The following is a 27,539-nucleotide window of genomic DNA, read 5'->3' as shown; positions in this document are numbered from 1 at the left end:
CATTCATCCAACATGGGATTGTTCTCAATGTGGAGACATCATTTAGATATCATGAATAGTTGATGTTGGTGAAGATACTCTTGGTGAATTTGTCTAGTAACCCCTTTAAAGCCATCTGTGCTAGTAGCTAGGGCAGGCATCCCCAAACTGCGGCCCTCCAGATGTTTTGGCCTACAACTCCCATGATCCCTAGCTAACAGGACCAGTGGTTGGAGAAGATGGGGATTGTAGTCCAAAACATCTGGAGGGCCGAAGTTTGGGGATGCCTGAGCTAGGGGTTTATTTGGGCATCCTGGCTTCCATAAGGTTTGCAGAGTGTAATAAAATACTTAGAAATCAATGCCCATTTTTGTTGTTGCTAGGGTCAGGAACTTAAATCCACTTACAATGTGCCATAGACTGCTATGGCAGTAAAGTCTGGCTGCATGGCCATCCCCAAGACCATTATACTGGACCCTACTAGCTGCTGTGATTCCTAAAGACCCATCAGACTTCCCAGTAATCAAAGTCATAATGCTTATGTTTGACTAGGCAGTCTACACCAAATTAAAGAGATACTTCAAATTACTGTGCAGGGGGGGCTGAATGTGTAAAGGGCTCATTAAAAATATTTCTTTTCCCATTGGAAATAATCTTTACAGAAAATTTGCAGTTGCAAGGACAGTGCTGGAGTGGAAGGCAGTGAAGATGGAGGTTACACAATGAAATGGGGACAGAAAATACGCAGAGATTATAAGACTAAAGTTACTGGCTGATAAATATTTACTCAGATTAATAACATGTAAATTTAAAAGGAGGCATTTAAAGAGAACAAGAGCATAGCAGCCGTGACATGCACATTTTTATTGTTTGAATTTTTTATCACCTGCGGTTTCATGAAAATATATCAAGGTGGTATGCAACATAAGCATCAATAGAAACATCAGCAAATACTGATTGGTTAAAAAAAGGGGGGAATGTCTTAAAGGCCTGTCTCAATGGTTCAGTTTTCAGAAGATGTCTGAATGAAGGCATAGGTGGTTCCTGCCAAACCTTTACTGGTAAGGGTCAATTGAACTTGATTGGTGTGTGGGACCACCACTCATCACAGGACCTCAATGATGAAGGTGGAGGAAAACGAACCAGGCAGTCCCTAGGTCCAAGTTGTTTTTGACTTTGTGAAACAGCACAAACTTGTCCCAGTAGCAGGCATGCAACCAGTGAAGCTTTATCAACAATGGGGTAACATGTTGCCAGTAACTTGGTGCTATGAGGTATCTGGCTGCTGCATTCTGCAATAGATGCAGCCAGTTATAGCTTTTACTAAACTAGTGCACCAGAAGGTTTGCAGTAGAATTTTTATAAAAGCGAAATGAATAAACGAGACCCTCACACATAAGTGCACCCTTTTCCTCTATCCTCTGGCACTGCCACAAGGAGGAAATTCTCAACTTTTACTTCCATTTTCTTCCCAAAGGTAACTTTAAACAGCTTTGAGATCAAAACTCTGTCTCTCCTCCATCGCAGCCTCCATTGCAGCCTGAGGCTGTGTGCTCCTGGAAAGTTTCGTGTAAATCCTTACTCCCACAAAGCCCAGGAGCAAAGACTAAAGGCAGCTTCCTTTCTAAATCGAGATTTGTAACCAAATACCTTTGTCGCCTGATCTAAGGTTAAACACACGTGTGTTAGCTAGCAGAAAACAACAATAGTTACTTATCAACCCACCGAGTTCAGCGACCACTTTAGGACTGCCATATTTTGAAGAGCAAAAAATAGGACGCATTTGCCGACTTTTACTTTTAACTATGGATCACTATTTTGCATACCCATGAAAAAGAGGACATGTTCTGGAAAAAAGAGACATATGGCAGCTCTACTCTGGTGGAATTACTCCATGCTAAAGCCTGCAGTATTACACATTTCAGCATTCCCCATTTCAGTGTCAATTAAACAATTATACCTAACAAGCTGGAATAGCTAGACTTCTAAGTAAGATGTGGGGAGTCTGTCTTGCTTACAATGGAGGCTTGACCCTCACTCCCCTGCCAGAGACTGTCTTTAGGCTGCTCTCCTAAATCCCAATGGGTGGGGTCAAAGAGAAAATACCTACATTCTAGGTTTTACCCAGCCATCTTCCTCCAAAGTAAAGCATAGGTATCCTGGATTTAAGCCTGTCAATACTAATAACATAGAAGCCAGGCTTCCAAGCCTGTCTTAAGCATATGCAGCACTGGGGTGCAAAGATCCACCCAACGCCCCCCCCCCCAGGTTTCCCAGTCCCAGGTGTGCAGAAGGGTGGAGCTGGCCGCCCGCCTCAGCATCTCACTGGTTTGGTTGCCCCCGGACTCACGACGCAGAGCCACTTGCAGCAGAAGAGCCTGCCATGGTGCTCCGGCCGACGGGCAGGCTCTTCCCAGGATTCAACTCTCAGGCCCCGGACTCTTGACCTGGCGCCTCTGAGAGCCTCGCATCCGGGTGCCCCACACCCCTAGCGCATGTGGGTAAGACAGCCCTGCAGGCTTCCCAGAAGAGGAGGCCTACTGAAGAACTGTGCTTACTGGTGAAGATTATCTGGGAGGAATCTTTCCTGTAACTCAGCTGAGCTGAAAAAAAGCCACACTTGCTGCAGACCAGGTATAAGTCAGTGACTTCTTCAACCCTTTACTCAGACATGGGCCCATGGAAGATATGAAACACCCCTCTTTTGATGTGCTCCTTCCCCTGGGCATTCCAGGTGGTCACTACAGAAACTTCGTAACTAACAACTGGTGCCAGGTGCACTTTGATGCAGCTCCAGCATGCTGCCACTGCTGGTTTTTAAGCCGGGTTCACATGGCATTAGCCACAATCCGCCTGTATCCTGTAGAGAAATATTCCTCTTCAATGCTCTTTTTCTCAAGCCAGCTTCCGTGCTAAGCTATGGTTCCATTGTGGTGTGAACAATTCCGGTGGCTTTTGCTCATGCATATAGATGGCACATGTGCACACAGATGAGAGCTTAACTGAATCAGAGTTTTGATGCAGGGAAAGAAATTATTGGATGAAGACATCCCTGCCCCTGCTTTGATGTGAACAGAAGGGGAAGAAAGTGCCTTTGAAAGATAGTTGGGGGAAACAACCTCGCAACTTTTCAAGCTGCCAATCTGGACATAACTGAAAAGGATTTCAGCTTCAGTTTGTATGAACACTTTCCAAAAGTGATATTTAATCTATTTGTGGTGTTGTGGTGTGGTAATGAACTATTGAATTGGTATTGGACAGCAAATAAGTTTTTTTGTAACAGTTGTTAGTTTCACGCGTAGCTTTTTATTGTTTTTTATTTCTTTACTCAAGATTAAATTCAGAGGAAATGTGGCAAGAATTCATCTCCCAAGTAGAAAGATTGACAACCAGTGCATCCTTGGATATACTGTCAGATCTATTTGCTCTGCGGTCGGAGTGGAATAATAAAAATGCAAGGGATTCAGCATTCATTTAAAATCTAATTCAGACATATGTAGAAATGTAATTTTTCTAGTGTTAACAGACTTATTTTTGTGGTTTGCAGCATTTTTAAATGACAAAATTATTCACTTCACTGATCTGGGTTTCCTCTTTCTTTGAAATCCCTGCAACAGTAAATCAGGTAGATTAACTAGGGATAAAGCACAAAGAACATCATTCCAATATATAGGTGCATACAATGTTTGAAGAAGCCTGAAAAGATGCTCAGAAATCTTTAATCAACCTCAGAAAGTTTACTGTAGCAACAACGAAAAACAAAACAATGCTTTTCCTTCCTTTAGTGCTCAGTAATTGTGTGATAAAATAGACTTGAAAATGATTGAAATGTTACTGGCGGAATTAGCATTTTAAAAATGCTTTACTGTGTTCTTGTGGATATGCTCAATGAGGAAGCAACTGCAAAAGAATCAATAAGCAAAGTAATAAAACACACACCTGCTAATTCTCAATTATCAATATGACTTCTGTATACAGACAGGGATCTTTCCATTCATTAAAGGTTTCTGGTGCCTTCCATTTCTAAGGCCAACACATTAAAAAGCATTGCTGCATCATTGCAAAAGGAATTCCCACCTTCATTTGTCCCCATTCATGGTTTACCTAAAGCAAGAACCAAGTACTAACCACCACCACCACCGGTTGGGTGGCATTCAGTAGATCCATTGAAATTAATGAATGTTACTCAGGTCCATTAATTTCAGTGGTTCTACTCTGAATACTGGGTTGAATAGCAACTCATGTCTCTTGTTTTCCTTCCCTCTAACATGTGTGATGCTGTGCTGGTTTTGGAATTTCTCACTGTTTAAGGAAGAGGGGAGCACACAACAACACTACACATTTATAACCCACAGACTCTAAGCACCTAGCACTTACCAAGGAAACTCACAGCAGCATATATTAGATTACGAAGCAGTTTCATTCCCATCCATTTTGTAGCTCAGCCCAGACCTTCTTAGCTACAGACTGCCATCAGACACTGCCTTCTCTGGATCTAATCTCATTCTTTTAGTCTTCACAAAACACAAATCAAATATTCTCACCGCATTGTGGGCTGTGGAAACATCAGTCCAATGTATTTCAGTTCTGTCCTCTCCAGTTTTTGCCCTCGCGAACATTTGCAGGGGACCTGAAAAGGGGAAGCTAGTATCAGTGGCAGAGATGAAGGGTGATTATCAATCCCATGTGAAGTAAAAGCAGACTTTTTGCCAGGGAGGGGCAGAAGGCACGGTCTGTTTTATTAGCAAAGCCATGCTAAATGTGCAGATTGTGAAAGCATGTACCTTGTTATTGGCTCACTAAGTATGTTATCTGCTTCTCTTTCCCACTGCCTGTTTTCAAGCACCTCTGACCCTGGCACTGCCAGGCCCCATCAAAAATAATGAAGCCTGACAAATGCAGCTTTAAATCTTATGGCTTTTCTCCTCCAGCATAATATGCTGCTCCTGCTCACCTGTTGTTGTCATTATTAGGCATCTGATACAAACTAAGTAAAAGTGGTGGTTAGATTTGATTTATAAAATGGAGAAAAAATCAGTTTAATTACCAGTATATTAATTTGTAATATGGCATTGAGGCTTCTCCCCCCTCCCCCCAAAGAACACAACCCAACACATTAACTGGCTGGGGATGGAGTTGTGCCCTTATCTAGAAGAAATGACAGACATAATACAAAAAAGAAAAAGAGCAGAGATGTGAATACACTTTCTTTTTTATGCTATGCTTGCCATCAATGGGAATGTCAAATATTTATCCAGCTATATGCATGACTGGTGCCAGAAATATTGATGCTAACTCACAATTCATTTACCGGTTATTTATGTGATGCTGCTTGTTTGTTTGAATTGTTTTTCAAGCTCTAAACAAGAGATTCCTTAGTAGATGCTCTCTGGGAGCTGGATATGTATTTTAAGGCAGTATCAAGGTTCACACTATTCAAAATGTGTTTTTTTATATCCTAAAGAAAAAATAATTGGCAAATTGCTAAGTGAACTACCTACTCTTGTCCTACTGAGAAAGGACTCCGGAGTAGAATCAAACACTCATTACATCTGAAAGATCTCCTTTTGCATCTGAATGTGAGACAACAGGACACTTTCTGTTCAGTCTTACTGTGTCTGAAAAAGAAACTATCTGCTTATCATAGAATTAAAGGTGTTGAGATAAGCAAATGTTGTGTGCTAAGGGAAATAAATGAAGTTTTATTTGGGTCACTATAGATTAAAGTAAGGTGAACATTTGCTTTAAGCTCTTTCTAAGTTTACGGGACTATTTAAGACCTGGCGGAATAAGATTATCCACTGTTCAGGTAAGCATTCATCACACCCCATAATCCTTTTAATTAGTGCCTTAAACTTTCAGACCTCTAAACAAAATGCAGCTGTTCTTTTTCCTATGTTTAAGCTTTGTTTGTTTTAAAAGCCTTATTTTTACAACTAAACAACCAGGGATACTGCAGTAATCCACCAGTTCTCATTTCTGACATTGGTATTGTAGATCCACTGAGTGGGCAAGTATCTGTTTAGTTTTCATTAAGGGAATAAAAACAATTATTTGGAAGTTTTCTGGATGCTTAAACTGATGTCCACACTCCTCAGAGAAACCAGTTATTTGTGCCTGGATGCTTTGCACAAATAGGCAGATTTGTGCGCAAAGGACACTAAGAGCAGCTATCACTGATGCTGAGAATCTGTAGTATGATTAGAAAAGTTACCATATTTCACCATGGAAATGGATTCCGCCTCAAGTTTGTCAGTTTCTTTGGTGTTGTTTGCAGCTTTTGCAACATTTCTTGATAGTACAGTGGTACCTCGGTTTACAAACACGATTGGTTCCGGAAGTCTGTACTTAACCTGAAGCGTACTTAACCTGAATCGAACTTTCCCATTGAAAGTAATGGAAAGTGGATTAATCTGTTCCAGACGGGTCCGCGAAGTACTTAAACTGAAAATACTCAAACGAGGCGTACTTAAACCGAGGTATGACTGTACATAGTGTGTTCTGTGTTGCATCTTGCATTTCTTTGGAGAGTTGTACAAGAAGGGGGCAGAGAGCACAGTGAGCACCAACATTGTTCCTCCCTCACCTCTCCACCAGGACTATATATATATTTCTTCAGAGAAGAACTTAATTAAATAGAGGTTCCAAGCTTTGGAGTGGAGGCAGTTTGTCCATTTCACCGTTTCTTGAAGCCTTTCACGGGGGCTTGAGTAAATACGGTACACCAATAACAATGGGCTTTCCGGGACATGGATGAAGAGACATAAAAAATAATAATTGAGAAAATGCATTTCCTTTGTTTTGGAGGGGAAATAAATGCATGTGTAAAACTTGTTCGGAAACCTCAAAATTTTGTTGTGTTTCCTGGAATATCTGACACTTAGTGGAATTTCAAGCATCACACCATAAGTTCAGCTGGGAGACCAGCTCCTTTAGACTTGTCCTTCCTCAGATCTGTTTTCATCACAAATGATCTTTGTACCTTTAAGAACTGGTGTCTGTTTGCTTCCCACCTACCCCTATCCTTTTGATTTTATGTTAAAGGTGGGTTGTTGTTGTTTTTTAGATTGTAGGTATAAGGGCCTCCACCCTTGGAGTCTTCTAAGCTGAAGAGGGAGTAGAATGTTTTAAATGAATAAATGAGTTTCTGTAAAGATCTGATACTATGGCTGGAATGACAAAGGCAGCCTGCTGCACAGTGACCTTGAAGGGGAGACACCACAAGGAATTACCCCTCCCATGCCTCGCTTCTAATACACCATTGGGAGAAGGACTGAAAATCCTTAACCCATATGAAAGTGGCCGATTGATGATATCAGAATCCTCAGTGAGAGGCAGGGAAGAGCTCACTGAATGAAAAACTGGGAGAGGAAAGGCAAGCTCCCAGGTGAGAGCTAGGAGGCTCTGTCATTTTGTGTGTGTGGCTTGGATTAAAAGCTACTTTCAGTAGAGAGAAGATTCAGTAATGGTGCAACTGGGTTGTTGTTTTTTGTATTTGAGGACCCTGGTGCTGATTTTTCTCCTCCCTTATTTCCTATGCTGTTGCTCTTACAATAATATGTGTTTTCTGAGAACCTGTATTCAATTATATCTTTCTTATTATTATAATTGTGTTTCTATAACTGTTTCCCCCCCATAAGCAGTTATGGAAGTTTTTTCCTTAATGCAATAAGATAAAAGAAACAAATCTAAATAAAACCAAAATCAGAAAAAGGGAGCTCTTAACTCTTGTCACCCTCAGAAAGTGTGGACCCTCCGAGCTCTCACATGGGAGATTTCCTTTCTTCTCCCAGCCTCTCACCTTAGGAGATCTTCCATTCCCTGCTTCTCACTCGACATAGTGCTTATATATAACTTGTTTTTATTTTTATATTGTATAGATATTATGTCATTTATTGACATTTGTGTTCTGGGTCGCAAACTGCCCTGTGGTTTTTTGATGAATGGTGGCATATATTTTTTTTAAAAAAAAAGTATCAATAATAATAATAAAATAATTATAATTAATAAAATAAAACAAGTTTTACACACAACAGCTCTCAATTAGAAAATCTAGACATGGATTTACACACTTCATATCACTGGCTTTACAGACATTTTAATGGATAGTGACCATTGCACAAGTTTGGCAATTCACTTGCATTTAAATTAGCATGTGGAATCGAGATCATGAAGAAAAATTCTGTGTCACACAAATAACAACAACAAAAAGTGAAGAGGCAATTGAACTCCTTCCTAAAATGATTGGAAGGTTGGTTGGGCCAGTTAAGAACTAAGAGAAGAATAGATATTCAGCTCTTGCCCATGTTAGGAAATGCATCATTGATATCAGTTTCACCATTGTGTCAATAAGAGTTCTGCTATGAAAATAAACACCAGTGACTTCTGCATATGATGAAATACATTTGCAAGAGTTTATCCATTGCATCCCTTTTAGTAGTCTACGAAAACATTCCCAAGAGATTACCATTCATTTCTTACTGCACTTAAATGTGGTACTGAGTCATATTGTTGGAAATGGAAAAGTCATTTGCTCACATGAACATCTTTTTTCATGGGCTCTCTAGATCTGGAAGCCTTCAGAAATGTTTGGATGGGTTATTCATAAGCCTCCCCTGTTTCCTCAGTGGGAGTCTTCCTTCCGCTATATCACAGAGCCTGTTAACCACCCCTTTTTTTCTGTGGGGTGAAATGAAATGAAGTAGAGAATACCTTAGAGCAGAACTCCAAAAACTGATGGTAGCATCAGGGGTCCGTCCAAGACGGATCACAAATTTAATGAAAAGCTTAATAAAACATGTGAACAGAAAAGACAGTAGGAAAAAGTTTGTCAGCATAGTCTATACATATTAAGTGGCCTATAACATTGAAATAAACTGTAGGAAGGAAGGCAGACCTGAAAGATGCTTAAGTTAGGTTTCAAGGGACTTCAGCAAGTTACATCAAGTGAACAAAAATGATGAGAAGGACAAAACTAAAAAGGGCTGTGTTGATTGTAATGGAAATTAGATATTACAAGTTTGATTTGGAATTTATGAATATTAACACAGAAGAAAATAAGAGATAGATGAGAGTTATTAAATAGTAGTTAAATGGAAAGAGTTAAAAAAAATATCCACAGTATCATTATGGGTATACCTTGAGGAAGAGGCATAGCTCAGTGGGACAACATATGCCCCCAAGTCTGTCCCTGGAATCTTGAGGTGGGACTGGGGAAAACTCCTGTAAGAAACCCTAGAGAGTCATTGGCAGTGGACAATTCTGAACTAGATGGACCAAAGGGCTGGCTTAGGATAAGGCACCTTTCTATGGAAAGATAAATTATACCCCTAGAACTTGAGGTGGTTATCAGGGCCGTCTTAAGCATATCTGGCGCCCTGGCACCTTGGTGCGAAGATCCCTCCGGCGCCCGCCCCCCCCCCCCCCGTATCCCAGCGCGGCTGTCTGGCAGGCGCAGTGCGGCTGTCACAGGTGCAGCAGCGTGGCAACCCCCTGGCAACCCGGCGCCTTGCGCCACCCAGCCTTGCCTTAGAGCCGGCCCTGGTGGTTATCTTTATAAACTGAACTATGGAACCATAAGTCATATCAGTACATAATGAGTACTTGGTGATGTGACACATGCAAATATAGGCTGAGCAGAATATCACACAGCTTGATAGAGTCAGGTTCGACCTGTGTTTATTCTAGGAAAATGGGTTCAGCAGTAAAATATTCTGTAAACATTCAGAATAAAACTGTATCATCACCCCACGCATCATCAACATGCAATTTTTGGTGCTCTATTGTGAAAAATGATCATATTGGACTGGACTAAGGCTGGGCCTACCCAAATTGTGAGCCAGCAAGAGAAATGCAACCCACCAGCAATCTCCAGGCTAGGCTAGATGCCAATGTAAAATTACCCTTCGTATAGGTATCAACTGTACTTTCTTCTTTCCTTCATATCACAAAGACAGCACTGAAAGTTGTCAAATGCTTTAGTGGGAGATGAATGTTCCTGCTGTGGGTGTGAGTGTGTTATGTAGCCTAGCTTTTGCCTCCACATCAACCTGCTGGTTCACCACTGTCATCTTTGGAGTTCTCCTCCAGGTGCCTTTGCCGTCTGAACTGTAGTAGATGGCAATCAGAGAGAGAAGGGCTTTTCGCTGTTTTTAGCTATTCTTATTTTTTTTATCTGTAAGCCACCTTGAGTAAGGGAATAAGTTGGGTATAAATAAATACATAACGTAAAGGGTGTTTCCTCTGCTTCTTTTCCCAGGGTTTTAGTCTGAATCCAGTGTTGATGTTGTATAGGCACCAGGTGTATTTACTATCTGGTCTAAACCACTGAGTCTCTTGGGCTTGCTAACTGGAAGGTCGGCGGTTCGAATCCCCGCAATAGGGTTAGCTCCCATTGCTCTGTCCCAGCTCCTGCCAACCTACCGGTAGCAGTTTGAAAGCACACCAGTGTGAATAGATACATAGGTACTGCTGTGGCAGTAAGCTAAAAGGTGTTTCCGTGCACTCTGGTTTCCATCATGGTGTTACGTTGCACCAGAAGCAGCGCATGACCCGGAAAGCTGTCTGTGGACAAACACCAGCTCCCTCGGCCTGAAAGCAAGATGAGCACCGTAACCCCATAGTCTCCTTTGGACTTTACCGTCCAGGATTTCTTTAGCTCTTACCTTTACTATCTGGTGGGTTTTCACTTTGTGTTGCAATCCTTTTTAGCATTAAAAGTTGTTTTTTATTAACTGTAGTTCCTCTATGGTATGTTAAGATCTGGTTGTAAATGTTGTGGATCTTTTTAAAAAAATAATGAAGAAATAAGTTTTAAACAAACATATGCTCAAAAAGAATTCTTACAGAACATAGATTGGGATAAATAGCAAAAGTGCTGAGTGATATCATGAAGACTGCATGGAGTGAGCAGTATTTTTGGCATGCTGATCAGTAGTTCAACATATGCTCTGGCATATCGCAAACATGTGGTGAGGGTTTAACTCTCTGTCTTGTAGCCTAATCCAGATTTCATAGGTTTAAGCTCAAATGCAGTAAAGTGCAAGCTCCTGGCATGCATACTACACATTCACATGACACTTTACAGTAAAAAGAAAAATAATAATTCTGCAATGGTTTCAGCATCCAAGATTGGGTGCTTCATTGCACCATTCTCAGCTCTTCATCTAAATCTATCCAAAATCAAACCACTTCGATTTTGCCTTGTTTTGATATCTATTTGAAGCCAAATGGGTGCCTTTTTATTTCCTCTGGTGTTTTTAATTTGTTGCTAGTTTTAGTCTAATTGATCTTTGTTACATGTTCTGTGTTATTGTTTTGTTGCATGGAACTATGAATCTCTTTTTAAAGTATTTTGTAAATCGCTCTGAGAATTCCATTACAATAACTGGAAATGCAATTAAATGAGCAATTAGATATTATAGGTATTCTACAGTCATGCAATTTTTGAAATAAGTGGAAACAATTCTTTCAGTGGGCTTTTGTTTCATATGAGCCCCAAAGATGGGGGAGGTTAGAAATTGAAATAAATGAACATTACTCATCTAAAGCATATCAGATCAATTTGAACCGTCAAGCATAAAACTTAGTGGTAAGTGAAAATCATTTCCTCCTACACCACCCTTAAGTAATAATGCACCCATTTTGCCACAATAAACACAGCAGTTGGCATTCAGCACCAAATGCTTATGTTTGAAAATAAATGGTAATAGTCTGGCCTGCAGGTCTGATGGCAACAGATTGATTTGATTGTTAGACTTATTCATTAATATATGCTGCACTAGTGTTTGTCACACAATCCGTGTACCTTAAAGTCTGATGCCAATTATTTTCACTGCCAAGTTGTCAGTTGGCAGCCTGCTTTTACTTGTGCAATTTTCCCTGAAGACTATGAAACCAAATGATGCACAACGAACGGAAGACATGTTTTATTTAGAATGATTATTTCAGGTGTTTCTCTCTGAAAATGATTCTCCGTGAAGCTGTACTGTGGGCATGACAGTTGCATATATGTGAATGGAAGTTGGTTCTCTTGTTTCGTTCTGATAAAATGTTCTGTTCTCGAGTCAGTTGGTGTATTTGTCACATAACATTTCTCCCCAGAATGCTGTTGTTCTAGAGAGGATCTTTTCCCTTTCTCCAGAAATTGCCTGCCACTGATCAGGCCTTGCAATGGAAAACAATCGCAACTCCATTGATCACTTGTTTTCGCATTAATATTTATTTAATTTGAATTTCCTCTCTTCAACGTTCAAGTCTACTTCCAATAAAGAAAAAAATAAAGGACGATTTCATCCCCACCCTAACAAAATCATAGAGAGTAATCAGATATAAATGTTGCACCCCCAGCAGCTGTAGACTTTACATCTTCCCTGTAGAGCAGTGTTTCTCAACCACTGTTCCGTGGCACACTAGTGTGCCGCGAGACGCTGGCTGGTGTGCCGCGACGTGCGGCGACGAGAAGGGCGATTTGCATTGTCACATGCCTGGCGGCCGCCAATACTCGCGACTGACCCACCGGGAAGCAATATTTCTCCTCCTCTTTCCCAAAGCTCAGTACAAACGAGCCTGGCGGCCGCCAATACACAACGCTGACCCGCCGGAAAGCAATATTTGGCAAGTGTTTCTTACAGTCATAATTATAATATAGGGCGGCACAGAGTTAAATTTTTTAACTTTTTAAATGGTGGTGTGCCTCGTGATTTTTTTCACGGAACAAGTGTGCCATGGCCCAAAAAAGGTTGAGAAACACTGCTGTAGAGCAATACAGGTTTGAATTCATTTGAGGAGACTGTTTGATAACTTTGAAGCAGTTCTGGGAACACCCTGCACTTTGCCGCTGATGTCCACCTCTTACATAGTGTAGACACATAAAGCAGGTCCTGTTGTTGTTAATATTATTACCGTCGTACCTTGGAATTTGAACAGAATTCATTCCGGAAGTCCATTCAACTTCCAAAACGTTCATAAATCAAAGTGTGACTTCAGATTGGCTGCGGAAGCACACACACACACACACACACACACACCCCGGACGATCAGCTTCCAAAAATAGTTCTCAAACTGGAACAGTCACTTCCGGGTTTGTGGCATTCGGGAGCCAAAACGTTTGAGAACTAAGCTGTTCTAAAACCAAGGTACGACTGTATTTATTAAATTTGTATATCGTCCTCCTCCCATAGATCTCAGAGCAGTTCACAATGTAAAATTCAATATAAAAACACAAAATGCATGATAAAAATGGGAACAAAAACACACACACGAATAAACCTCCCAATCCCCTCCCATAAACACATTTAAATGGGGTATAAGATATTAATCAGCCAAAGGACAGACAGACAGCTTACAGCAAAAGTAATAAAAGGTCTTTCCAGCAACATTTCCTTCTTGCATTATTCCAACACAGATTAGGTTCTAGCCAAGGAATAGAGACCAAGGCAAACTTGCTACAAACACCAGCGTATTTAAACTTTATATTGTGTTGTGTCACTCTCTGACTCACTCACAAATTTGCTGACTCACTCTTAACCAACTGCCAGTGTAAGACAAGCACACCTATGTTAAACCTTTCTTGTCCTTTTTGTCTGCATGCCTAAACCCACATGCAGTCCTCTTATTTTCCCCATATTGTTGTTGCCCTAAATTCATTGTCTCATTGGATACAGAGAGTGTAAGCACTTGCAATAACAATGCCAAGTCTTATAATTTATTGAATTGAACAGCATGCATTTGTTTATGGAGAGAAAGAACCAAGTTTTCTGCCAATAATAAAATGGTGTTATGTTGAAACTATAGCCCTCTGCTGAACTATAGGAATTGTTTATGTAAAAGTTCCTGATCTCCATATAATTAATTATTTTATTGATTTCTATGGTTCTCCTTAATTTACTTCAGAGAGGATACTAACTGTATTACCCTAATCAACATCAGCAAGAAATCAAAAGTTAAGAGCAGTTTCATTTGTGATCATGTTACAGGAGGAGAATTGAACCAAATGAATTTATTTCAAAAGCTGCTTTTTTCATGGGAGCAGTCATAAAATTCAAACTAATTTGTATTTTTTGTATGCAGTATATTCTTTTAAAAAAAAACTTACAAAGGAATAAAAAGAATTGATGAAATTAATATAGCACACTATATTAGGACTTATATAAGCCACAGTATATAACATGGTACAATGAATATATTTTTATTCTGAGTCATTTGTAATGGAACATAAATACTGAAATACTAATCAAATTTGTTCTGTAACTTGTGTGAATAACTAAAAGAATGAATTTGTAGTTTCTGTTGACTATGTCTGGACCAATTTCATAAGCTGATGGCACAAATGAAAAAGACAAATATCACTCCTGTCATACTGCATGAGCTGTATACTTCACAGCACAGCACAGCACAATTTAACCTATTCTTTTGGCAAATAACCTGACCAAAAGGTTTACTTTTCACACTGCAAAAACTGAAACTCCTGAATGTCACCGGCAAAGGACAGGAAGCTTCATAAATAGGAGCAAATAGAAAGAATGGCTGGTTTCAAGAGAGTTCCTCTGTGCAAAAAAACTCACTCCCATCCCTCATACATATCAATATTCATTTCCCTCTCTCTCATCTCTTTTTCAGAGAATTGCTGGAAAAAATCCCTTGCAAAGAAAGGTGACTTTCCCCTCTTTAATATACCCTGCTACTAACATTCACCCAAGCAGGTTGTTATCTTCCATAGCAAAATATAAAGTGCAAACCAGCCCTATATCAGTGTTTTGTCGACAACTGTAGGCAGCAGTGTGCATGGAAATCTCCATTAACATGTATGGGAAAAGGAGAAAACATAGTTATAGGTAAAGCATAGAAATTATCAAGTAGGGAAATCACTCTTCCCTACAAATTCAATCTGTTCTGCAACTATTGATAATACCAAAGTAATGTCTCCTTTCTTTCTGGTCATCCTAGTCAGAGTGCACTAAAGCAAACCAATAGTCATGTCCATGTAGATTTGTAACTCTCTTCTAGTTACCAACCTATCTGAACATGCAGTTAGCTGACACCATTGATGATTATCTAGTCTAATTTCACGTTTTCCAAAGTGACAGACAGATGCTTCCAGGGAGCCCACCATCAGAATGTGAAAACATCAGTGCTCTCCAACTGTAGCTATACGACAGTGGTGATTAATATGGTGCACTCCAGATGTTGTTTGATGTAAGTTCTGGAAGACCTGCTGGGTTTTAATTTTTTTGGTGTCTTTATTTTAGAACTTCTTGTGATTTATATGGAAATTGTTCAGTTTGGTTGTGTATTTTTTTAATGCTTTATTGATTGTTTATGACTACTTTTGTTATGTTGTAGTTGTGTATTCTTTCCATGTTGTAAGCCGCCTTGAGCATGGCTTGAGCTATGGAAAGGTGGCATCCAAAAAAATTATGCATCAACCCCAACCGGTATGGCCTATAACCAGGGCTGATGGAAGCTCAAGTCCAGAACAACTGGAAGACATAAGAGTTGTGGAAAGCTGCTCTAACATATGTGGTTGAAAGTGCTGCTCCCTATTAGTGCCCCAGTTGTGGAATGCCTACCCTTGTGAGGAACATCTGATGCCAAATTTATTTTTTATTTCAGTGCCAGACTAAGACCTGGTTGCTCTCTCAGGCATTTATTACGTAGCTGAATATTTCATTCTGAGAGAACAATTCACTCTATTGTTGTAAGGGGTTTGTGTGTGTATGCACGCACGCACGCACACGTTTTCATCTCTTCTGATTGCTAATGAAATCATTGTTACTAATTGATTTTTTGTGTACTGTGCCCTGAGTTCAATATGATATAGATAGATAGATAGATAGATAGATGACAGACAGACAGACAGACAGACAGACAGACAGACAGACAGACAGACAGATAGATACTGTATATTCCTGTGTTTAAGACTACTTTTTAACCTAGGAAAATCTTCTCAAAAGTCGGGGGTCGTCTTATACGTTGGGTCATATTTCTTATACAGCGAGTATATCCCAAATTCTATATTTTAACTGGAAAAGTTGGGGGTCATCTTATATGCCCAGTCGTCTTATATGCCGGAATATATGGTAGATAGATAGATAGATAGATAGATAGACAGATGAGTACCCAGCACATTTTGGGGGGTCATATGCATGATCTCTTGCTATGTCTGACTTTATTGCATATTGGCTTTGGTAGATTTATTTTTCCATCATCATCATTGTACTTCATAGAAAAGAAACTGTCATATCCTCAAAGGGGAGAGAAAAGCCCAACAAGAAACCTATTTTCCAATAGGAGGAAGTCAATGTTCATTCTTTCTACATCACCATTGAATCTTTGATTTGTGTACACAGTCGTCCATAAAATAGCATTATAGAAGGAAATGCGATGGGTTCCAAGAAGTGAATAGCAAAGCTATATGCAAAGGTAATCAGCAGTAAGTAATATATTTTTTGCCATCAAAACACCAGTCACAGAAGCTTCTGCTTATGCAAGCAGGATCTTATCTCTGTGATGGCAATGGTGATTGCCTTCCCAAAGGAAGGTGCAAGTTATTACAGAATGAAAGTTAACATATTTTATGGATAGTAAGCATTGCAAGATGAGTTCAATTGAGCAGTTACCCTTCAGACTTAGGAAAACAAAGATTATTAAAACATTTCAGTGTTAAATTGTGATTCCAAAATGAAGTTATTAGAGAGCAAATGGGCTGTATTTGTGGCATGTGGATTTTGATTAAAATTCTTAAACTATATTAATTAAATACTGGGATGTCATAACAGAAAAGCCTTGCCTTGGCAGAAAAGACACTGGGCCCCAATGCAGCAAAACTAGTCATTACAGGATTAAAAATAGCTCTTGACGTTGGTAAAATCAAATCAGTTTTCTGTTATAGTACCAAACCAGCATGATGTAAATGAAAAATCAATTGAAAACATTAAATCTTTTTTTTTCTTCAAATTTTACTCGCATTGTATTTACTTTATTTTTTAAAGCCCCAGTCAGCTATTTGTGATTTGTAGAAATAAGACATCCAATTCAATAATTTAAGGATTTCCTTAAATCTAACATCAATTTTGATCTAATTTCTACATGACAGACTCTGCACAATAAGACATGTGTGACAGACTCAACTTCCCTAGTCTCACAAGGATTGAAAGGGTTACCATTGAATACAGAAGATAAAACCTTGAACCTCTGTAATAACATTAAAGCATTTTTATAAAGGCTTGCCCAAACTTTCCTTTTGCCCTGCATCTTCTAGGCACAGGTTTGCACTTTTCCGGTCTGTGTCCGAGTGCTTCCCACCCCCACTCAACCGCCACTTTCTCCAGGAATATCTGATCTTTATCATCATATGACAATTTAGATTTGCAGGAGATTTTCATTTGTTCTGATTCAGTTGTAAAGAGTGGGTTTTCGTGGGGAAAGCGGCAGAGCAAAAGAAAAAAGAAAAACTGCTCAAACAGGAAGCTTTAAAATATAGACCTGTGGCTTGAAATATGAAGCAAAGGTAATCACTGATGAATCCTAACAAGAAATATCTCAATCTCAAACCTTTATTGGCATATAGACAAAATTCTGAAAGGTTCAGTACAATAAAATCACTCAGCAAAATATGCAGCAAGGAATATTTCATTTTCATTTCTTAATTGGTATTCATATCTATAAAGATATTTCTTCCTAAAGACTGCATGCTTTAAAGTCTACATCCATAACTCTCTGAACCTTTTTTTCTGTTTAGACCTCATCATTAGGACCGGGGGTGGGGAGGCAGATCTAGTATCTAAACAATTTCATCCATGCAAAAACATAAAATATTTTTTTACATAGGTGACCCTGTGACCTGAAAACAATATAGCCAAATCCAAAAGTTCAAGGCACTCAGACAGAATCTTTCTATAAATTACTTTGTTACTTTTGTGAAAACAAATAATAATATTTAGAACTACTGTATAATGAATAGAGTGACCAAGGTCACTACAAAATGAATAAAAGCAAAGGTTTTTCATATCCTTTACACACTACTCTCGTGGTTAAAATTGAATCACAAAACTGTCGCCCTTGTCTGCCTGCATTTCAGCTTGGCTATAAAAATTCCAGATTGAAAATAGAAGTCTGCTATCAATGACCAATGTCTCCAGCCCTGCCCATAACATATTCATTTCAAAAAACCCTTTGGATTTGAGTGTTTTCTGCAAGATGGGACAAGTGGAAACCATGATCTATGGCTGATTGGCCTGATCTAATGCCAATTTGTTCATCTTCCAGAATTTTTACATCATCCATTCCAAAACTTGATTCCATAAAAGCCTAGCATAAATTTTGCCAGTTACAAAAATAAAGTTATTCATTCATTCATTACAGAAATAAGACTAATTGAACATAACAGGATATGCTGACCCATTGGATCAGATTGATCACTGAAAATCTTGTTACTGTCAATATCATGGCACCAAAGGAATTGGCATCTCCATAGTGAGTTCTACACAGAGACACATATGCAGACACACCTTATTTATTGTTTAAATGTGGGGTTGGGTACTCGTGGACATCCAGATATTGTTGGCTTTTAACTCCAGTAAGCCCCAGTGGCTAATGGTAAGGGATTATGGGAACTGTAGTCCAGCATTGTAATGTCAAAGGTTTTCCATCATTGCTTCAGAATGACTCCCAGTATAAGTTGGATAGAAGTTGGTGCCATTGTATCTTAAGTTTCTGTGTCATTGATTTAAGTTGTAGGTAGACACAATCTTTATTAGTTGTCCTTCATATACAGCTTGTGTATGTGTATCAGACATAACATCTAGACTCGTTGTAAAGTAAGGTAGAGTTAGAAGGTACCAAACTGCAAATTTGAAACACATTAGAGAAATAGTCCCGCTCTATTCTGCCTTGGCTAGTCCACACCTGGAATACTGTGTCCAGTTCTGGGCACCACAATTTAAGAAGGATATTGACAAGCTGGAATGTGTTCAGGTGAGTGAGACCAAGATGATAAAGGGTGTGGAAGCCATGTCTTATGAGGAATGGTGAAGGGAGTTGGGTATGTTTAGCATGGTAAAGAGAAGACTGAGAGGAGATGCCCCTCAGAATCCCTTTCAACTCTGCAATTCTGAAAACAAGTGTTCTACCACTGAACTAGAGTCCCTCCCCTAACTTCTGAATGCCTGGCAGTATTTTTCTGGCATGCCAGGGGTGTTCATGGCCCCCTAAATCCACCTTGTATCCATAGCTGTCCTTTTTGAAAAATGTCCTCAGTCTACTTTACTTTGTGATTCGGGTAACAAGCTGTGCTCTATAAAACTAAGCTCTGTTTTCCCCTTTCACTCTTAAGGGAAATCTAAAATCTAAAAAATGCTGTAACCTTTTCCCCTTAAAGCAGAAGCTGGTGAAATTTGCAGGTACGTGAGAGCTATAATGCACAGGAAAAAATGGAAAGTAGAGAATATAAGACAGACAGTGAAACATAAGCCTTTGTGTATGTCTTCATCTGATTTGTGGCACTTAGTTGACATCTCAACTCCTGACAACAAGGGATTTGTTCCCAGTACAAAGCAATTGAAAACTTCTAGTTAAAAATAGCCATGTCTTATGAGAGCTCTTATCACACAAACAGCTTCTCCAGATAGATGTTTTGTAATAAAATATTATTAATTACTGCATCAGAGAAATATTTCCTTTGCATCTTGTTAATAAATTACTATCCAATTTGAACTGATAGAGGATGTGGAAATATCTTAAATAAACCTCAATAATTCCCAATCTATAAGTTTCATATCACATTTTTGTAGAGTACTATAAGTTAAGTATACATCATGTAAATTGCATATTGCTCAGCTGATGTTTTGGGGAGCCTGCTTTTTCAGGTTCCTATTGTTATTCATTTTGATGTGCAATATCAGCGGCCTTGATTTCATTGCATTTTGCTGATTTTGTTTATCTGTAGATTAATAAGACTAAAGACATCAGCTCATTGTACATTTCATCAACTGAGGGCTTCATTGGCAAGAGTGTCTAATAAACATTTGACTCCAGATTCCACACCCTCCCAGTCACTGCTTTCCTGATGATAGACATTCCACTTCAGCAGGCATTTTTTTATGTCCATGGCATTAACTTATTAATACTTATAAACATTTTAATTTATGTAGTGGACAACTTTCAGCCAAAGATGTTAAAGTAGTTTTACTAAAGCAGAATTTTAGCTATCTTCCACAACTCAGTGAAGAGAGAAACTGAGACCTATTGAGACTCAAATAGATCAGCTGTTTATAGGTGTAATTAAATGAGAGTTTATTTTCCCTACATTCATTCTTCAATTCGTCAAGGGCAGTTTGAAGAATTGGCCTATTTATTATTTTTATACCATCTAGGATCTTAGAGTGGCATACATTATCCCATTTTATTAGAGTGGCATACATTATCCCAATCGGTTGCAAGAAGTGACTAGCCCAAGGTCACACAGTGAGCTTCTTAGTGGATGAGTGCAGATATGTATGTGTTCAAAGCACAATATGCACGGTACCTTACTGTCTCCCTCCTGTATATCTAAGTTTTGATTAAAAAGGTTGGCAGAAAATGTCCCTAAGAATGACTCATTAGTCTTGCCTAAATTCCCTTTCCTTCCCTCAGAATTGCTTAGGTCGGACATGACTAAACGACTAAACAACAACAACAAAATCTCCCATGTAGGAATGTCCAAATTCACCATGAATAGTCAACTTTTATGAAAATTCAGTAGCAACTCTAGTTCCAGATTATAGCAGCTTTGCCCAGTGCACAGTGGGTTTGTTCATGTAGTGTTGACAATAGTCAGCTGCCACACACAGAATAGTCCTGCACTGGTATCTTTGTGGGTCCTATTAGGAATGCATGAGATTTTGCTCATCTTATATTTTCACTTCTCCCCAAACTTCCAGGATATTTTCCTTATCCAGGAGTCTTCAAATGCACTTTGAAGCAGATGACTCTTACAGGATATGTTTTATTTCAGTCCAATGGCCTATTTGTCCTAAGCATTATATATGCCTCTCTTTTTACCTCCAACAGTTCGTTTCAGTGCATTTGTGCACCTCAAGAGAGAGGTAAAAGGAATGTAGGATAAAAGAGTATCTGATTAACATACACTCTTCAGGGAAATATTGGACCATCCTAACACAGCTCTCATGCCTAACTTATCTGTATGACATAAAAGGCAGCGTAATGGAGGGGACTCCTTCCTCTCTCTGCTTCTTTTTTTTTAATGAATCATTTTTGTTTTAATTTTAGTACCCACCGGACTTGAATTGACATGCAAAAAATGAAATTGGGGGAACTTAAAAGTCTTCAAAGAGGGTTTTTGTGTATATTTTTGGTTTCCATTAACTTTCAGTCTATCTTCCTACATTGTTTCTCCTGAGGCATGACAGCTTCTTGACTCTTTACCAAACTTTTATGTAACATTGCATTGCCATAGAAATGTTTTTTCCAGTGTTTTGTTATCTTTTTTTAAAAAAAGAAAAAGTGTTTAGTTTATCAAGAGAATAAGCAAAATTATTAAGCAAAATACAAGAAAATTCACAACTTATGCTTATTTAACATATGCGCTTTCATGTTTAGGCACGCTGCCCCCCCAATAAATAAATAAAAATTATGCAGAAATGACAGACACGCGGAGGGGGGGATAAGGAAATGGTGTGAAAATAGCATGCATGGGAGAAAATGGGGAAAAGGCAGTTCGAGAGAGTGATTGGAAAAGGCCAAAGGGATTTGGAGAGCCAACAGATGGGGGTTGGACTGCAGAGGAGGTGGTTGACAGAGCTTCAGACTGCAGAATGACCCCAGAATTCAGGACCTCAGCAGCAGCAGCAGCTGAGAAACCAAAAAAGTGGAGGGTAATTACCACGCTGGAAGTTGACTGTACTTCTTGAAATGTGGCATGTCTATGTGTGCTGTGGCATACAGATTTGGCTGGAACAAGTCCAACATCTGTGTCATCAAGGTGTTTGAGAAGGAGAACTGTGGGGCTGTGGCAAATGTGACCAGCCAGGAGTGGGATAAGGCTTTGCTGGAGACAGAGAAGGCAATGAACTTGTGTCAAGGAGACATGAACTGGTATCTGAAGAAGTGTGCATGCACACGAAAGCTCATACCAATGACAAACTTAGTTGGTCTCTAAGGTGCTACTGGAAGGAATTTTTTTTATTTTGTTTTGACTACGGCAGACCAACACGGCTACCTACCTGTAACTATGAACTGGAAGTGTGTTCCTGTGGGTGGCAGCATCTTGAACCAAAAGGCTCTGAGCCTCTATGACCACTTCAGGCCTTCAAACACAGATGAGGAGCAGCCTGCCAAGGAATTTAAAACCAGCACAGCTTGGCGTAACAGCTTTATGACCTGCTTTAACCTGAAGAACGTCTGGACAACAGGGGAGGCTGTATCTGCCGACAAAGAGACTGCAAATAATGTATCCTGTGCAACTAAAGTGTCTGCTGGATGACAAGGCATATCTTCCTGAACAAATCTCCAGTGCAGACGAGACATGGTTTTTCTGGAAGAAAATGCCTAAGCAGGCTTAAATTGACACAGATGAAAATCAAGCCCCTGGCTTCAAAGCTGCAAAGGACTGAGTGACTGTGCTGCTCTGCGGCAATGTGGCTTTACAAGATTTTGCTTATATGTGTGATGACCAGGATCACAACCCCTGTGTAAGTGAGCTGCATGCACACAGTCAAGATTTATTTATTTTAAGCACATTTCACATAAAACATTAAGGAATATATCTATCACCCAATGCACAAGGCGTCACATTTACAAGCTGTGTAACCACAACCCCTCACCCCAACAAAATATTTTTATCATTGTTTGCGTTGTCATATTTGTTTGTCTTGTCAGTGAACATGGTACAGGGAATAAAAAAGTTTTTTGTGTTTTTTTTTAATAAGAGTGTTGCTTAAGGCGCTTGGAGTGGGAATTCAAGCCTCTTTGCTGACTTGCAAGCTAAGGTGTGAGTGAGCAGAATAATGCAGTGTGCCTTTTTTAACCTCATGGTAATCTTCTTCAGTCACATGCAGATTTAAACCCTTCAGGGATAGGAAGATTTGTACTGCTTCAAGCACAGATATTTTCCTGATGGGGGAAAAATGCTAAAAGTCATTTGCAGTTGTGAAGTGAGGTCTTTTTTTTTAGCTGCCCCATATGATAAAACTGTAATTACAATATTTTCAAAGGTACAAATTCTCAGGCCCGGAAGACTGCTCCCCCACAAACAAAAAAAGCCAAAGAACAATCATTGCATGGGCACAAATTTACAAATATGGTATACCCCCCACCCAAAAAAGAGGAAACACATCAAAGAAGAGGACACCAGATTTGTATAAAACATGCCCATGCTAACATATGCATAGATGGAAAGTTAGAAATTATCACAGTAATTTAAATAGCAATTTAATACATCTCACCATGGAGGGGAAGTTTTGCCTTCTGTCAGGTGCTAACTGCTGATGGACAGATTCAAGGCCCTGATCTTCCTTCTTATGACCGTTTATCTGTCCTATCCTCTGTAAATTAGGACTTATGCCCACCATAAATTTATGCCAAGCACCCAGATAAAAAAGTCTGGAAAGTATCCCCAAAAACTGTTCAGTCATTTTAGGCCTCCTTTGCCAAATATTTGACTCAAACTGCATTATGTGATTGGCTGTGTACTCTCCGGTAAAATGATAGAACATTAAAATAAGGTTTCTACCATGCCATAGCCTGAAAGTGATTTCCAAGGAATTTAAGGCATCTTTTTGATTTTTCATATTTTGAATGTTAATGGACGTTAATCTAGAAGCGTACCCAGGAATGGGAGCCACTCGGCCATCCACAAAGCTGCTATCCGCCACTATTAAAATCTATAGCAGTTTTATCATCAACATATAGTGGAGATGATATGTTCTATACATGTAGTGTCTAAGACTACATGCTTAGGCTTTTGTGGGATGTTAGTGATAGTGTCCAGCTGCGTGCATTTAAAGAGGTGGGCGTGACTCCGTAGTTTTCACTTCCGTAATTTTTACAGATGTGCTATGATTCTTAACTGCTCTTTTAATTGACTTGGAATTGATTGCTTTTTAATTGCATTGTGCCCAGCTCTAAAATAATATGATAAGCGGTGGGTCAAAATAGGCTTATTAATTAAGTAATGTGCAGGCTTGTAGCTGCATGAGATCCATACTTGGTAACACAGATTGTTTCAACGCCCAGATTCTGTCTTTTATGTAATACATAATCCTAAACGCTGAAAGCTTCGAGGAGTGTTCGCTTTATCTAATTATGATGATGATAATAATAATAATAATAATAATAATAATAATAATAATAATAATAGAAATGCTTTGCTTAGGCAATGATAGAATGAAACGTACATAATTGCCCAACCCGGTGAGATATACAGTTACTCCAACATCATCTGGTTTTGCTTTGCTTTCTAATTGTATTAAATAGCACAGCGAGTGCTTCTTGAAGCTGTTGGGCTTTAGGACCCAGCACTGCTTAGAGAGTTCCTCTTTTAATCTTGTGTGATTTGCCTTTGAAGAGGGAAGTGGCTAAGAGACAGTGGGCTTTAAGTTCTTCTTACCATACCTATGTGTGAACAACAGGACTATCAAATTCATGCCTTCTTTATCCAGAGTGGAGTTCATGTGAGGATCCACTCAGTGCCAATGCTTCAGCCAAGACTGCCATTGTTTCACCTGTGGAAATTAATCCAGGTTAGAAATAACTTCAGTTGAGTTTTCTTTTATATGTTTGAGATCTCAGCTTATTGTTTTTTCTTCTTCTCATATTAGTCCAGCAAAAGTAGAATGAATTAAAACTTTATTTGACTTTTGGATTAATTTTACTCCTGGCTGTAATAATTTCAATAGTACTTTTTCTGCTCTGTATATAATTTGCCATATTAAACTTGAGGATAGTATTGACGTCGGCTTCTCAGAAGTTCATTTCTAATGGTTCAAAACCTTCCAAGAAAATAAAAATCATTATAGTTCAGTAGTGTATTATGCAAACCTCTGGAATATATTTGAAAGTCAAACTGTTAATTTATGAATAATAATCAGGCATCTAAAATAGTGGGTAAACATAAGGATTATTTTAAAAACAGTTTAAGCATATTATCCATTTCTCCGCTTTCTACCCATTGCTTCCTTTTACCTATAAATACTCAATAGGGTCTTTCTTCATAAGAGTTTTTTTAAAAGAGGCTCAGGATTCAAGGGTCTTGAAACAGCATATGCATGTAGGCTTTTGCAATTTGACCTCAAGTTCAAATTCAGATTAAGGATGAGAGGAATAAAAGCTTACTTTTAAAAATGTGCTTTCATTCCAGGTGGATGTTTACTATGGTATAACTACCATAAACTCAGTTGCTGTTGGTGTTCATAATAATAATAATATTAATATGGCAACAGCAGTGTGTGACATTTTACAGAATACAAGAGGGCAGGTCCCTGCCCCAAGAAGCTTACAATCTAAAATTCAACACAGAAGAAGCAACAAAGGAAGAGAAAAAGTGGAGGCAAGAATCTCTGATTGTTTCTGGGGGTTGTGCCAAAAACTTAATAAAAGCAGGTGAGTTTTGAGGAGGGATCCAAAAGAAGTAAAAATGGATAGAATTTCAACACACGTTCTGGAAGGTAGTTCCAAACATGCATGGCAACAAGCGTGAAAATGAAGGGTCATTTAAGGAAGCAGTAGATCTTTGGAAGATGGTGGAACTGGAGGAGTAAAGGTCATAGAAGGGGATGTGTCAGGAGATAAGCTGGGCAGGGAAGTAAAGGGCTTTGAAGGTAAGGCCAAGGAAAGCTCCTGGATCCAGAATTCAGAGCAGATTGACAGGAGCAGTGAATGATGTTGGTATCCGATGGTTCATCCAGATTTCCCTTTGTGCCACACTTTACAGGCACAGGTCTGTATGCAAGCATTTATGTTTCTGTTTTGTCCCTCTGCTTTCCCCAGGAAAACCTGCAGAATTGTAACTTGGTTCTTGGGTTTTCTGCAGACTGCTGTTTGTTCCCATTCAGCAGTAAACATTGGGTTTTCCTGGGGAAAGTGGTGGGACAAAAAAGAAAAAGAAAAGCCCTGCTCAGACATGGGCCTGAAAAGCGTGGGAAGCGTGGTGCAACAGGAAGTCTGGATGAGCCCATAAAGGGTCCAGTCTGAGACAATGGAAGGAAACAGAAGAGGCAATGCCAATAGCCTAGGACGGTGATAGTTTCCGGTAAAGGAGGAGACATGTCAGCATCTTGCTTGAGATTGTGTGTTCTCCTGGCCTTTAAAACTTCTTGCATACATTGTTGCCTTTCCGTTTCCGAACTTGCCCAGAACTGAACTGATCTAGCCTTGTCTCTTGTCCAGCTTTTGCAACGCCTTCTACTCAGAACAGATCCTGAAAAGGCGCTGGGCCAGATTCCAGAAGTGCACTATAATCAAATAGCGCAGGGTGCAACAGCTTTCAATTTTCCATATCTAAAGCAGCTCCAAGAGACTCACAGAATCTCTTGGAGTAAAGATAGCAAACATACTGTATGTCTGTGTAAACGTATGTCCCTTAATACTGCATCTCTGTAAATATTGAGTGGTGATCTGAGATCAGTCCATTATTTCCCCATATTTCCATTCCTACTATAGATCAGTTTCCTATACCACTCATAGGCTTTACTGCCTAGCATAATTAAATGTCTTGTAGTAGGGCTAGGGTACAGTATCATAGTGATCATGATCAGTGGTGTCTTTATCACATACTGAAATAAGCATTGTAATGGGAATTATACTTATTATTATTATTTTATAGAAATGAACCCATCAGCTCAGGAGCACCAAAAATGTTGCTGACACTTTAGTAGCCCAAACTAGAGCCAGGGCCAGATAAACTGGAACAGAAACAACCCACCAATAGCAGCACCAATTACAGAAAACTAATGATTTGGCATTTGACCAAACTGCTGTTTACTGTTAGTATAAGACATAAGGTTTAGATTATATGGAATGCCTCCATGCATGTTTCCACAGGCAGTAGCTTATTCCAAAAACAGACCAGGAAGTCTCTGGCCAGAGTTTCTCACTCAAATGATCCCAGCAGAAATGAATTGGGTTGAACGTAAACAGCTTTTATAACCTTCTTCACAGCTGTATGTAAAATGTAGATGATTGTTCATATCAATTTAGAGCACTATAACTTTATAAGGCATGGAAGCGATGTGTTCTATGAAAAGCAATTTGTCCATACCAATGCAATTAGTTGTCCTTGTATTTCAGCAACAAAGGTGTATTCTAATAAAATGCTAGTATTCAAAGCACCAGTTTAACAAAACAGTGTTTTTCTCCTGTAGGTATACTAAAACCCTTAAAAGCACTGAAAGGGGGGGTATTTATGTTGGGGAAACCAACCTGTGCTGGCAAGATGCTAACATGAAATTGCAAATGCAACAGAAACTTCCATTTGTTTAATAGTCAATTACTACTGTCCCTGGATTTGTGAATATGGGATTTAGATTAAGACCTCATGGTGAACAGATGGACTGATTGCAGGGCTC

The 27,539-nt window shown here is 39.2% G+C and overlaps 1 protein-coding gene across 8 annotated transcripts in view; it reads left to right on the top strand.

Moving 5' to 3' along the window:
- The window catches only part of PCDH15 (protocadherin related 15), a 608,113-nt gene that overhangs the window by 218,780 nt on the left and 361,794 nt on the right, over positions 1 to 27,539 (top strand). Inside the window, exon 1 of one of the 8 annotated variants that reach the window (XM_035137541.2) lies at positions 24,584 to 24,716. The exons of the other annotated variants lie outside the window; for them this stretch is intronic. The gene's annotated coding sequence lies outside the window, so the exon portion shown is untranslated. Of the gene's footprint in view, positions 1 to 24,583; positions 24,717 to 27,539 lie in introns of those variants that run through there. 8 annotated transcript variants of the gene reach the window in all.

The sequence above is a fragment of the Zootoca vivipara genome, chromosome 5 (assembly GCF_963506605.1).
Source record: "Zootoca vivipara chromosome 5, rZooViv1.1, whole genome shotgun sequence".
Lineage (NCBI taxonomy): Eukaryota > Metazoa > Chordata > Lepidosauria > Squamata > Lacertidae > Zootoca > Zootoca vivipara.
This window is presented reverse-complemented; position numbering and strand designations above follow the sequence as displayed.